At 38.6% G+C, this 15,500-nt stretch overlaps 1 protein-coding gene and 1 long non-coding RNA gene across 2 annotated transcripts in view; both read right to left on the bottom strand.

Moving 5' to 3' along the window:
• Positions 1-6,595, bottom strand: part of LOC134747752 (ammonium transporter Rh type B-B) — an 83,783-nt gene extending 77,188 nt beyond the window's left edge. The window contains exon 1 of the mRNA XM_063682377.1: positions 6,490-6,595. The gene's annotated coding sequence lies outside the window, so the exon portion shown is untranslated. The remainder of the gene's footprint in view (positions 1-6,489) is intronic.
• Positions 1-15,500, bottom strand: part of LOC134747791 (uncharacterized) — a 329,663-nt gene that overhangs the window by 145,741 nt on the left and 168,422 nt on the right. The gene's annotated exons all lie outside the window — the stretch shown is intronic.

Raw genomic sequence — 15,500 nt, 5'->3', positions numbered from 1 at the left:
TTTGAATAATAAATGGTTTCCTCGTGTTGGTGTGATGAAAAATTGCGTGTTGCACTGTAACAAAGTTTGTTTAACCCTCATGCCTTAAGACCCCCGCAACTGTCAATATTCTAAATTTTAAACCATTCGCTTCTCTCGTGGTTCAATTTTGTATCCTTTCGTATGTTTGGATATCAATATATTACCAGGAGGTATTAAACAACATCTTTGCTCCTTGTAATAAAAATTAATGATTGCTTCGTTTATTTAGCTCAGGAATGGCTTTGCAAATTTTGCAATGACAAAATTAGAAAGTGTCGCCATAAACGACATTATATAATATGATATTACGACTAGAGTTGCCAGGAATATTCGGCAACTATTCGGCCTATTCGGCCACTTTGCCGATTATTCGGTATTCTATTTGCCTCTCTATCGCTCGTGCCCTGTCGAGCTTATAGCTATCCTCGCAAAACTACGAAAAATTAAAAGAACAGTTTATTTAATGAATTTATCATGAAATGATAAAAAAAATCACGTAGGAAAATATAGCTTGGCCAGGATTACGGAATATTAAGTAATATAACTTAGTTTTATTGGATGTATATACTATAGTAACTACATCCAACTCCAACCGTAACTTGGCTGAAATCAGGGTAGCAAAAATACAAATGCAAGTTACATCATATATTTTGTAAGTGATTCGATTCGTAAGGAGATTTGATTCTTAAAATTGTAACAAGCGTCCACTGTTAAGGACGCTTAGCACCTTGTGGATTATTTCTACCTATTTGTTACCATTGGTTAGATATTGTATTACATGCCAATTTTGCTTAATTTATTTGATAAACATAAATCTTAATATAATATAGAAAGAGCATAATACAATACAATAGGTATTAATAATAAATAACATAATAATTAAAACTAATAATAAACTAAACATCTAATATGCGCCTCCACCCTGCATCGTACCCGGCTCAAAAGTTCCCATGATGCCTGCAGCATTCCCTCGCTGCACTGCATTTGAGATCTGTTGAATCAGGTACATTTTGCTAATTATAGGTATTCTGCTATTTCAGGTCATCACGTGTGGTCAGGTCATTTCCTTTTTAGATACGGCTGTGGGATATGTACAAATTTCTAGAGAAGGCGGAGAATGTAAAGTTATAGCAAGAATAGTGCCTGGGCATAGATTTAATAACAAACTATGCAATTATTTTCTGGTTCAACAAGAGTAGAACCTACATCAACTTCAACTGAATGCTAATAAACAAAGCCCTCATTGTCAACCTCACGTGCAGAACATGTTGAACATATAATGTATACACTTTTTTGGGAAACAGGTTTTTCCTAAATTAATAAAAAAGTAAAAAATAAGACTGTTTTATTTTTCACAACTCTTTATTAACTTTAGTTTTGTCCGCCATGATCATGATATCAGCAGCTTGAACCTTGAACTGCAACTTGTACCTGGAAATTATTATTTTCAGTTTCATCAAATAAGTTACATACTCGTATATGTATGTCTGTTTATTGAATTTAACTTCAAAGCAGTAAAACGGAGCTAGTAGGGCACAAGCTGTGTTAAACGATTTGTCTTTAGATATTCTGGCCACATCATCACAGAAAATAAATAGGTAATAGTGATCCGACCACAAAAATGGACTTTTAAATATTCGTAGTAAAATAATATTAATTTTATACTTACATCGACGTGATCCTCACAGCAATAATGTGGTAACAACTTGAAGTATTCCATTCCACATTTACTTCACGACAACACCGTCTTTCACGTAGGTCTTCGCGGACTATTATTTTTGTAAATCATTCCCACGAATGGGAACAATGTTTTTGATATATTAAGCAATCAGAATCTACTGTTTAGGGTGGTTTAGGTATCAAAATTATAAATCAAATCGTAAAAAACTAGCGGTTTAACTGAAAATTTTCATTATGACAATTGATGACAATGACAACTTTGACGTGAGTGACGGATTTATTTACTATGGTTCGATAACTTTTATTATACGATGATTCAGCCTCGCGAGAAGGTCAAACTAAGGTCATCAGTATATTTGTTGAAATATCTTCAATCTTCGATTATTATATCGCAGCAAATGTCGGAAACTGTTTAAAAATCACGAAATGGTTTTCGAAATAGAACATTTAAAAAAAATGAACAATCCTAATTGTGCATGCATACAACTAGCGCGGTGCGTGTTGTACACAATTATTGTGTACAACACACACGTTTCCTAACTGGCTCTGTGATATGGCTCAATATAGATTAGCAAAAAAGTTTACAGTAGGGACAGTCGCCATCAGATATATCGGAGCGACCGAGGTGCTAAAAATATCTGAACACTAGCGCCTTGACAATAAAGGCGTGTTCAGATATTTGTGAGCTCCTGGGCCGACCCGATATATCTGCGATATATGGCGACTGTACCATCGGGGTTGTATATCCTTGGGTGTAATAAGCTCCTTATTAGAACGTAGTGGTTATATCCTCTTTGCTTAGAACTACTCATATCTGTGACCCAAAGACATTTCAGTGCAGGTGACAGATTTGACGTGCGGTCTGCAGCCGCAGTTGCAATAATACACTAAATACGCAAAAATGGCCATGCTACGTGCAGTCGGCCTTGTCATTAATTTTACTATGGAAATTGACAATAACACCGACGTGTCGGAGCAGTAGTGCAGCTGCGGTTGGGAAAACGTTAAAATCACCATATTACGTGCAGTCGATATCGTCATTCATTTTACTATGGAAATTGACAATAACACCGACGCGTTCAGGCCGCTGCAGTAGTGTCGGAGCAGTAACGCAGCTGCGGTTGAAAATGGACAGTCACCTTTAGTCGCAAATATGTAAAATTGATAGATTTAGTCTGGGAAATTGTACACCTTTTTTTTACCTAATTGAAATAACATGTACGTTTCTATTAGTACGTCTTCTCAGCGCGAGCGTGCGTTGCCTTAATATATGAAGAGAAGGGGCAGTTTTTAAAAATTCATCAAAAAATTATAGTGATAAATTATACAAATTACGTAACAAAACGTGTATAGTTTCAACGACTAAATCTATCAATTTAGCATTTTTGCTCCAAAATCGACACCGGCCTCTTAACTAAGTTTTAATGGGGAGTAAAGAACTGATGAGAGAGATGTATAACTTTGCAACTAAATTAATTTATTCCATAAATCAGACTGTTGTTGTTATTGAAATAAATACTTTTATTATTGGTTCATTATTTTTGTATAAACTGGGATAATTAAAATATGACTAAAGTCAGTTTAAGTTAACTACACTTGGCAAGCGTCAGTGTGTGGAACGCCACCAAAAATGTCAATTCCTATTAAAAATATGTGGTTTATAGTGTCACCACCAAACTTTGTCACTCCAGACTCTTGTGCTTGGGGTCGAAATCTGGCAAAAATCGTCTTACGTAATAAATGAATGGCGCCATTATAATGGTGACAGTTTCACAATTTCGCAATGTGATAAAAATTATAATTACCTTTTAAGTATATGGATACAAGAGAAAGAAGTTATGTACCTAAGTTATAGATATTTCTTATCTGGAGATAAGAAGTGTTTAATCATCAAAATCAATGGAAAATTAACTGAGACACGAAAAAAGCAACTGATTTCCTACTTAATTACAACGTTCAAAGCGCTCGTAATTAAGGCTTAAACGGCGTTTATCGGAAATAATCTACCGGAACAGAATTTGGTTAACGAGACTCCACTTCCTGGAACATCCGGTCCATTTGTTCCGCAGTTAATTGCTACTGACAATAATAACAATGTTAGTAATATTGTTAATTTTTTGTTACGCGTTATCACATTGATGCGGATCCGCACGCCGCTCCGGTGTGTGAGCTAGACAATATGCACGTGTATCGCGACGTCCGCACCGCACACCGCAGCGGCGTGGGGCGGAGCGGCGTGTGGTGCTGATTCGCATCCAATGTGCAGATATCTTTATAAAGTTAGACCAAGACAAGTCTGCAACGGTTTTGATAGTACACGCAGCTAGTGCAAGTGTTATTTACACGTCGTAATTTCATAGAAGTTTAACGTTTAAATATAAATTAAATAAATATTAGGGGACATCTTACAGAGATCAACCTAGCCCATGTGAAGTTTTGCTAAGCAAAACTTGTACTATGGGTGCTAGGCGACGATATACATACTTATATACATAGGAAACACCCATGACTTAGGAACAAATATTTGTGTTCATGACCATGACACAATTGAATGCTCTTAGCGGGATTCGAAACCAGGAGCTGGACCATCGGCTTCGCAGGCAGGGTCACTATCCACTAAAGACTTTACTTAGCCGTTGTTTTTGGTATTACATTTTTATTTAAAAATTACACATGCGTTTAATTAATGCTTAAATAATGTACGTTTCGTCCTGGGAGCTCGACGTAAAGCATAATCATTTAGACAAAATTTACTCAACTCTCCCGAGTAAGAATAACGACTTCGGACACATACTACAAGAAAATTTACGATATACAAGACTGATCCGCAAAAGTTTCCCGAATTTTTGTAAAGGTCATTGTATAATTTATATAACATTATCTGGGTACGAAAAGTAAGTTTTGTTTCATAAGAATCATAATAGTAATACTGTTTCACTGAACAGGCTATTTATGTGAAAAGAAAATGTATCGTAAGGCAAAAGTTATAAAATATGTACAAAGTTTTAATTTGAAGTTATTGATTTGAACGTAATTGTAAAATAATTAGTTTACTTATTTTAATCAAAACTTTTGCTAGCTTTTATATTTCACTTTGCATAATTTCCTAACCTAATTAAAAACGACCTTTCTAAGTATTTAAAATGAAAGGAAACCATGCCAATGTATAACTGTATAGTGAAAATAAAATAGATAGTAACGGCCAAGGTGGCCGAATACCTTTTTTCTACACGTCGAGTATAATCTGTGTATTACAACTTCACATGCAACACTACACCTTACTCTTTTCAACGTTGGATAGTCTATGGCACTTCCGACTCAAGCATATGAACTTTATCGATACGGTTTAGTCAATTATAAAGTTTTTGAAAATAGAACTTCATACATTTCGAGGAGACTCGATTCAATGCATCTGCTTTGTGATTGGTTGGCCAACAAAAACATTTTATTTTATGTTGTAGTAAAAACAATTGTTTCATAAGTCAGAAAGGCGCATGTGACACCCTTCATATAGCAACATCCATACCCTACGAAAACCACTTAGCGTTGCTTGTTAGTCTCCATAGGCTAAGGTGGCCAAAATCGAGAAAAAAACTTCTTAAGATTGAATTTAGCAAGGAGCAGGTACCAGGGGGCCTCATGAGTTACGAGGAGGTGTCGTTGACCAACCCGCCGAGGGCGCCGAGCCCGGCGGCCGGGGCATCGGTATGAACTGTACGAAGGTATCGCGGGCCGCGGCAGCTCGCGTATCTTAGCTGTATACTTTTGGTTTGTTTACCTATATGATTCTACTAGTTGAAAGTATTATTTTTTGTCTCGTAGAAAAAGTATTGTATACAATAGTGATATAATCAAGCTTTTCAATCTCGTACCTTAACTTAAGCAACTCAGCAAGCTTCGTTGCTTAAACACGGTACTCGACTGAAAAGCTGTCTATTATATCACGATTGTATAAAATACTATAGGCTGCGTCTCACAACGCAGTGAAACAAAAGAAATGCTATTTGTTTCATGAAAGGTTCAAATTAGATAGAATAAAATATGTACATTTAGACTCACGAGGTTATGGTAAATTGTAGTTTTAATATTGATATTTACACTTTTTAATCAAAGTCAAATGTTAAGAATAAATTCTCACGGAAAGTAGATAGCCCCGTGATAGACGGCGGAGCGACGAAGTATAATTTTAGAGCAATTGAGATAAAAACCCGCGCGGTGGTCAAATCTTCCTTCGCAAGTTTTGCGCGGCATATCTTTAGATTCCTTAAAATTTTCTAGCTTTACCCACTCTTAAGAACTGAATGATAATTATATAAAGTATAGTATAGTAAGACTAGTGGATAAGACAACCAACGAAAACAATTTGGATTGCAAGTGCTTTGTCATTGCGAAGGGCCGAGTTAAGCTTCCAATTCATTTTTTTCCGGGTTTTCCTTGAGGCTGCAATTTCGCCAGGCTAATAATAAATGATGAAACTGTTTTTGTTTATTTATACCATTACTATAATAGTGAAATCATCTTTATTGGGTACTAAAAATAATTAAAAGCCAAACGTAAAAAATGTGGCTGTTATCACCCGCGTTATACAAAATATAGGTTGGCACCTCATTTACGAAAATCGGGAAAGTAATTTTAATGTGTACTATCGAACACAGTTATGTTTTTCAAATTACAAAATAATAATAAAAAAAAATCGACCTATCATCTCAAAATAGACCTTTGATGATTTAATTGCCTCTAAAATTTATAACTAAAATAAATAAATATAATAAAATCCAGTTGACGTACCTTCTCGATACGTGTTAAATCTCCCGCGTTCGGCACTGACTCGCGCGCCGCTGTCGAGCCCTGCATATGTCACACACTAACTAATACTACATCAACAGAACGTCACTACATCACTTTGTAACTATCATGGCGAACTTAGAGTACACGAACGCTCGCTTCAGCTCAACCAGTATAACGTCATTAAATAACTATTAACGTTACATTCGGATTGTGACTGCTGCACTTCGAAAACGGGACAATTTTGGAAATCACTAATATACTGTAGTTTTTTTTTCTTAAAATTTTCAGTAGGTATCAAGTTGTTTACTTATTGTTTTTAAATTTTTGTTTCTAAACAAAAATATAACACTGTCGACCTACCTTCTCGATACGTGTTGAATCTCCTGCGTTCAGTACTGACTGACTGAATGATGTCATTCAGTCATCTTTCTGATAAGTTGTACCTACATTGGTAAATTTTATATCGTTTACGGGAAAGTTGACCGTTTTCTAAAACGTTTTTGACCAGAAAGTTCCAATCTCGCCCAAAGCGTATTTTTTGCCGTTATTTCTTTATTTATTTCGTTAGCAGGCGGCAGTAAAATTAATGTAAAGTCTTGAGGGCTTCTGGCAGAAAAATCTGTATAATAAATAATATACCTTTTAATTTCATGGTTTATGTAAATAATATCTCTCGTATATGTATTTCGAGATTTGGCTGTTGTTGTTGTGTGTTTTGTACGTTGTGTTTTTAACCGACGGAAGAAAATGGAGGTTCACAAGTAACGTTTTTACAAAAAAAAAGTTTGATGCAAAAAAGTATTGGATACCTACAAAATAACATAGTTTAAGTGCTTAATTTGTATGTCATATTCTCTTTCATATTGGCGAGCAATAAAGAATATAACAGTCACAGTTTCGCTTTTTTTTGCTAATCTTTTTTTTAACGCGTGACAAAATGACAAGTGTAAATAGGCAAAATAGCTGTTAAGGCCTATTTGATTATTAAAATTACAAATACTTATCAATCGGTACCCAGTTACACTACTGGTGCGCTTCAAACTAAAGCTCGTTTACTAATTGCAATAACAGTCCACTACATAAGTCTTATCAAATTGCACGCTAAATAACCCTTATAAAATAAGACTACCATCCGTCAGTCCATGGCCGACTGGTGCATCTGACAGTTAATTTAGCCGGGTTATATCGAACGTCACTAGGGGGACACTTATCGCCTATTTAGCATCGAGCGCCCTTGCTATTGAGAATTTTATATTGGGACTGGTGGGATCAGAAGTGCAGTTGTTTTCACACTAAACTGCGGCTGGGGGATTAAAGATTGAAACATTGTGGCCTGCTGCATTATTACAGTTTCACATACTATACTTATCAAATACACGATCATACCATCAAAATGTACTAGTTGCTCTTTGAGCATTTTTGTCTGGCCGAAGGGATGTTCCGGGGCAAACTGTCAAATCTGACACAAGAGCAGACGATTCAACGGAGACACGCCGTTCTGTCGTCTTAATAGTGTTTATTTATGTATGACATTTTTCAATCAATTAAAGTCCAATACCAGCCAACATAAGGAAACAACTCACAATTTGCATTTGATAACTTTGCCCCACAATAAATGACATGTGGATAAAATACAACTTTCTCATCAGTTTTTGAACAATCAAGAGCGCTTTTACCAGCTGATGTGGTGAAAATGATATTTTTTAGAGACTTCGTTAATTCATTTAGGATACTTAAATTGACTTACTAATACTCGTACTTTAGTGGCCAATGGTTTACTCATTTAGAACAAATGACAAAAGAAAAAACTTACGAAACAACCTACAAGTAAAATGCATCTTTAATCCCTTCCAATAGGATATAAAATCATTTGATAAACGGTACGAAAAGAGGGAAATATTTTATTTACGAACCTATTCACTGTTTATTAATACTCGTAGTTGAGGCTTGCAGTATAAAAACAGGCTTTAAATCGTTGGTAAATAATATTTTGCTGCGTTCTCGATTTTGTTTTCCGGGCAAATTGTTATTTGGTTTTGTCAGCGAATTGAGTGGGTGCATTATATGCTATACATATAATGCACCCACGCTGCTTTAAAACACACAATTTTCCAGTATTTTCTGTTGAACGAATTTTTATGTCGGTATTTTAGATTTCTCCCTGAATTAAATCCTTCTTCTTTTGGTGCCATGCCCATCTAATGGGCGTCGGCGGCCAGCATGGCATTCAGCTTTCTGGTCTTTGCTAATCTCTTGAGGGTGGCTGCGTCTTTTGTAAGTGTCCAGTCCTTAATGTTATCTATCCATTTATATCTAGGTCTACCTCTCCCTCTTCTTCCCTCAAAATTTCCCTCGATAATTGTTTGTAAGAATTAAATCCGGTACCTACAAATAAACCTACCTAAATGTTTTTTTCACCACACCAGCTGGTAAAGGCTCTCTTGATTGTGGTGAAAAATTTTGTGTTTCACTCGGTGGCATAATTTGTTGAACCCTCTTGCCTTGAAACTCCCGCAACGCTAAAGATTCCATTTTTCGAACCACTCGCTATTGCTCGCTTGTTGTTAAAATTTTGGAATCTTTCGCTTGCGGGTATCGGGCACGAGAGGTTAAACAACAACTTTACCCCCTTGTAAAACAAATAACTATTTATTGTACTTAATTATTAAAATTTTCAGAGCTAGTGCTATGTTTTGACGAAGCTAGAAAATTTAACCAGTGCTACTTTTCCTTTGCACTACTTTGTCTTCAACAGTACCCAGTATCTAAAATTACCCCGTTTACCTGCTTGTATAAACCGTGTGACGAGCCCCCGCGAGTAAACACTGTAAACACCGTCGTGTCGTGTCGGTTAACACGATTTTGTCATTTGTTGACATTGACATTCCGCAAGGCGAATTGGCAGGTGTTTGACGCGTTGATTTTGCATATTAACGTACGGTAAACATGGAATCCTGGGCCGTGGAGCCATGTCTAATACACAAATAGAAAGAGAATATTTGCCCCAAGTACCGTCTGTAGAATGGGGACCAATGGACCATATTAAACACCTAATTAACTTTTTATTATTCTCTTAGTTATATAATATAAGTAGTACACAATAAAAGTCTTATCACCTTAATAAAATAATTAGTTATTTAAGTGTTTGATGTCAACAGCACGGCAATTTTACGACTATTAGTAAATATTGTCAACCGCTCTGACAAAAGTTATATAATGTTTGTGACATGATGTTAGATCTAATTTCACGTGGCACGGCGTGCTAATCGGATAGGCACGATTGTCATGAACGTTTATTTGTACAAGGGGGGCCTACCGTCACGACTGATTGCAGAGCAATAAGAATTACGTATTGATTTTAATTCGTTTTGATGTCATTAGATAGTGCATCTTGCTTGAAGAGACTTGTGGGTACTGTCATAGGACCATCATTCAAAGCGAGAGGTATAACTACACAAATTATTAATTAAGATTAATTTCCTTCTGGCGCAAATAAATATAAGTAAATTATTGTTAATAAATAGTAGGTACATAAAACCTGCATATAATAGACATCGGTACACGCTAATTATGGCGTCAGTTCAGTCCATCATACTGGTCGGAATGACTAGAAAATTATCGTGTAATCTTTGGACTGACGGACTGATGGTCTGGAAAATTAAATATTTTAAATAATATTCGCCAGTCCATAGTCAGTCCGTTTTGATTGACAGAAAACTGACAGGACTGATCGTGACACCTGTTTGTGTCATTCTCCTGTCAGTCACCGCCCACGCCAAACGGAAGCAAGCAAGATGCATCGCGGCATCGCAAGACCGACCGTACTTACTCCTCCCCCGCCATCGCCGCCACGCCACCGTCAGTCCGCCATCAATTGAAACAGAAAAGGATTTAAAGTTGACGAAATATAAAGTGAGCCGATCTCTCGAACAAGTTTGAACAACATCGGCTCACTTTATATTTCGTCAAGTTTAATTACAACCAGTGTAACTGCCGCTTTTGTGGGATAAGACGCATTAGTCATTACTGCAACAAATATAAAAGAAGGAGCCAGGATTTTTTTATCTTTACAATATCCATACTAGACTAGAAGACTATATGAGTGTTGCAAAAGGAGTTAAGGTTGACGAAATATAAAGTGAGCCGATCTCTCGAACAAGTTTGAACAAGATCGGCTCACTTTATATTTCGTTAACTTTAATTAGAACTAGAGTAACTGCCGCTTTTGTGGAAAAAGACGCATTAGTCATTACTGCAAAGGAGCTAGGCTTTTTTTTTCTTTACAATATTCATACTAGACTAGAAGACTTTATGAGTGTTGCGTTCTGTGTCCAAACGGCCGTGTTGTACTTGAATCTTGTATCAGTCTGTTATCAGTCTGGACTGATCGTGTAACCTTGTCCATTGGCATCAGTCAAAAGTCAAATACTTAAAGTTATGATTATGACTGAACTGACGCCAAAATTAGCATGTAACCGATATCAGAGACGATCGGTGACGGTTGACATTGTCAGCGACCACTTATTACAGTAAAAATATAAAGTAAAGTCGGTTTACGGACGATAATTTTGCGTGATCGTTATACGAAAACATTGATGAACGTGGCCGTAACGTTACCATAGATATCTGTCCACAACGTTACCATGGAGATCTGTCTACAACGTGACACTTTTTCGTGCATGCTGCCGGTGTTCATCGATTTATAAGACGTTATAGAATAGAATAAAGATATAGAATAGAATAGAATAAAATAGAATACATTTATTAACATCACATGATTACATAAGAGTGTATAAAAGGAGCGGACGAAAAAAGGACCCCCACAGCGTAATGCCACGGCTGGACGCAGCGCTGATTATCAGTAGGGACCTAGCTTATAACTAACTTAAGACTAAAATTAACGTAACAAACAATGAGAGAAAAAACAAAAAAAACAAAAACAACAAACAAATAATGAGAAAAACAATAAAAATGAGTAGATAATTACAATTTATCACGTCAAAAACATTCATCTTACTCACCGCTACTCGTCTCTCGCTTACCGCCGCCGGTCAAACAGCCGCCTTAGCAATGGGACGCAAACACGCCTGTATGAAATCTTATTAGATTGGAGGCTATTGCCTCCGGTGAGGTTTCGATACTGACTTATTGACAGGACTGTGTATACAGGATGACCTCGGAGACGTGACCAGAAATTAGATGTGATCGGTACTTACGAGTAATACAAAGCTGTGAGGGTAAATAGTTTCGAATTGGATGATATTAGGAATTATTTTATTTTATATCTTAATAACCCTAAAGGCGTTATTACAATCGCAATATCTAAGACTTGCGTTGTTTGCTGAAACCCCGCAACTCGCAAATGGGGTTGGCAACTGTCAAAGGTTGCAGAGATGGCGCCATCATAGCTTGCCCCTTTTTCTATGAGATTTGGCTTAAAGGGCTGGCATCCAGGGCATTAAAAAAAAACAAAAATTTGACACAATTCTAGGGATTGACAGGGCAAGCTATGCTGGCGCCATCTGCTAATTATTTCGACCGGCCAACCCCATTCGCAACGAATACCTATGTATGTAACATAAATAATACCCTTGGAGGATGTAACCAAATGGAGACGCCTTGTCTGTAATTTTCTGTACAAAACAGTCTGCCGATTTTTGCGGGGGAGGGGCACGTCAAATGAAATGGAATGAAAATATTTATATCAGGCAATTAGTGGCCCATAAACAGATACCTTAAAACTAGCATACGTATTATAAAACTAAATACTACAAATCACATTATGGTGGTCAAATGTATCTATACGTAACGTAAAAATAGCCATAGCAGATAAACGTCAGTCAATACAATGTGTTGTCACGTTACTCCCTCCTCCACGTATATTGGAGGAGTGAGTAACGGAGCTGGGAGTGAGGAGGTAGAAAGGAAAAGATAGATATAACAGGGGTAGGTTCTTTATTTAACGGCTATTGTCTAAATATGACACGCTACAGATGGTTTAAATTACAAAAAGAATAAAATAAAGTTTATAGTCGCGCTAATAGCACGTGCAAGGCAGGAGCACGCACACGGATAGGCGCGCTGATAGCACGCGCAAGGTGAGGCGCGCTGGTAGCACGCGCACAGTAAGGCGCGCAGATAGCACGCGCAAAGGTAAGGCGCGCAGATAGCACGCGCAAGGTGAGGCGCGCTGGTAGCACGCGCACAGTAAGGCGCGCAGATAGCACGCGCAAGAGTAAGGCACGCAGATAGCACGCGCAAAGGTAAGGCGCGCAGATAGCACGCGCAAAGGTGAGGCGTGCTGGCAGCACGCGCACAGTAAGGCGCGCTGGTAGCACGCGCACGGTAAGGCTCGCTGGGTAAGGCGCGCTGATAGCGCGCGCACGGTAAGGCGCGCTGGGTAAGGCGCGCTGATAAGCACGCTCTTCAAAGAGGCGAGGCGCAGTGACAACACGCGCCTGTTGAGGCGAGCGCAGTGATAGCGGGCGAGGCGCGGTGACAGCACGCGCCTGTTGAGGCGAGGCGCGCCGATAGCGCGCGCCTAGGAGACGAGGCGCTCCGCTAGAGCAACCGCAAAGCACCACCGGACTTGGGTGCGTGCAGAGAGCGCCAGACTTCGCCAGGAACACAGGTAACCTTTTAAGGAGCGCGATCGAGGGTTTCTTGATGGTGCGGGGCCTGGCTTGGCCCCGCACGGACCCTTACAACTGATGTTCCTTTTTGGGAACTAGAAGCAAACTGAATTCAGATGTCCGCTGGGCCGCTTATATAGCTAGCAATAACATTTTCTAGAATTCTTCTTTACTTCGTTATTAATTTTGAAAATATTTGAAAATATTTGTTCACCAGTAACAATTTTTAGGTAAAATTTAGAACAAACTAATTGAAAACTATACGACCTAAACTTCATGCTAAGGAATTTAGAGTAATTTAATAGTTTGACGGATTATGTCGAAACAAAGAAACAAATATGTCAAGGAAAATTTATCGTGAATTTTAGGTCGATTAGCTTCGAAATTATTATAAAAACATGAAGTGATTAGAAAAACAGCAAGGTAAGTAACCGGACGGGTCAGGGCCGTATTAGGGTAGAAGGAGTTTAGGGAGAATTTAGAAATGATAGCCAGAAAGTAAAACATTTTAAATCAAAAGTTTCAGGGAGTAATTTGGAAGACGAGAATCAGACAGAAAGAGAACGCAAAAGCGTTAAGGAATTATAGCCGATTGGAGAATCCAGAGCATCAGCCCGTGGGAGTAAGAACTGGGAGTTAGGACCCAGGTATGAGATGCTACATTACCCCAAAAACCACGGAAAAAAAAAACTTTGTCGTAATCTTAAACGGAAAAGTTTTTTTTTTGTGAAGAGATAAGTTTTAGGGGAAAGTAAAGGAAGTAAGTAGTTAAGTAAGCAGGTAAGTAAGTAAGTAAGTAGGTAGGTAAGTCAGTAAGTCAGAAGAAAGAAAGAGCAAGCTCGTTAATGGGGATGAATAAATGGAATGAGAGGATGAGTGATATAATGGAGAAGAAGATGAATAGATCGAGGAACTTCCCTGCACTCATACATCGCCTGTCATAATCACGCATTCATAAGTCTCTGGCAAAGGAAGGGGATGTGGTTCACGCTCTATGACGCACACTCCTAAGAAGTCCTCGCTATGACCTGAGGCTTCTTTATAGAAGGGAGTAGTCAGCCGCTCCACTGGAAAAGATAATAAGATAATAATGAAGGACCTAAGGCTTATTTTAAGGGAGTAGTCAGCCGCTCCGCGAAGATAAGTTTATGTACAAGTTCTAGTCGGTTTAGAGCCGACGAGAATAGAGAGTAGGGGTAGAGCCTACTTAGGTTGTGGTAGGGGTAGACCTACCACAGTAGAGTAAAAAAAAGTAGTGTTTGACCATAAGGCTTATTTTTTTCTTCAGAGTTGGACTACCGCTCTGCAGGGTGAAGAAAAGAAAAAGAAGGGCACCTGGCTTATTAAGCCACCCGAGAATGAAGAAATATTTACAGATGAATACAATCACACAAAATGAAAGAAATGGAAAATGACAGTTAATGAAGAATGAAAACGAGCTTGAAGAAGGACAAAGGGGAGGAGGAGGACGGGCTGAGCTGCAAAGTAAAAGAAGTACAATTATTATAAAGTTAAAGACCTATAAAAATACATCATTAGAAATAAAAGTGATAAAAAAGGTAGCTATCTAGTCTGATTGCTATAATAAGATAATCTAAAAAACGTGCCATATTGACTAAGGAAATAGAAAATTAAACAGAAAGAGGCCGAAAAGTTATTTAAGATTTAAAGACACGGATTCTGTCTATAATTTAGAATTTAGTGGATTAAGAAAGCCGGTAAATTTAAAAGTTGGGCGCCAAAACTGTCACGTTACTCCCTCCTCCACGTATATTGGAGGAGTGAGTAACGGAGCTGGGAGTGAGGAGGTAGAAAGGAAAAGATAGATATAACAGGGGTAGGTTCTTTATTTAACGGCTATTGTCTAAATATGACACGCTACAGATGGTTTAAATTACAAAAAGAATAAAATAAAGTTTATAGTCGCGCTAATAGCACGTGCAAGGCAGGAGCACGCACACGGATAGGCGCGCTGATAGCACGCGCAAGGTGAGGCGCGCTGGTAGCACGCGCACAGTAAGGCGCGCAGATAGCACGCGCAAAGGTAAGGCGCGCAGATAGCACGCGCAAGGTGAGGCGCGCTGGTAGCACGCGCACAGTAAGGCGCGCAGATAGCACGCGCAAGAGTAAGGCACGCAGATAGCACGCGCAAAGGTAAGGCGCGCAGATAGCACGCGCAAAGGTGAGGCGTGCTGGCAGCACGCGCACAGTAAGGCGCGCTGGTAGCACGCGCACGGTAAGGCTCGCTGGGTAAGGCGCGCTGATAGCGCGCGCACGGTAAGGCGCGCTGGGTAAGGCGCGCTGATAAGCACGCTCTTCAAAGAGGCGAGGCGCAGTGACAACACGCGCCTGTTGAGGCGAGCGCAGTGATAGCGGGCG

Source organism: Cydia strobilella, chromosome 15 (assembly GCF_947568885.1).
Source record: "Cydia strobilella chromosome 15, ilCydStro3.1, whole genome shotgun sequence".
In the NCBI taxonomy this organism is placed as follows: domain Eukaryota; kingdom Metazoa; phylum Arthropoda; class Insecta; order Lepidoptera; family Tortricidae; genus Cydia; species Cydia strobilella.
Note: the sequence above shows the minus strand (reverse complement) of the source record. Positions and strands in the feature narration are given on the sequence as shown.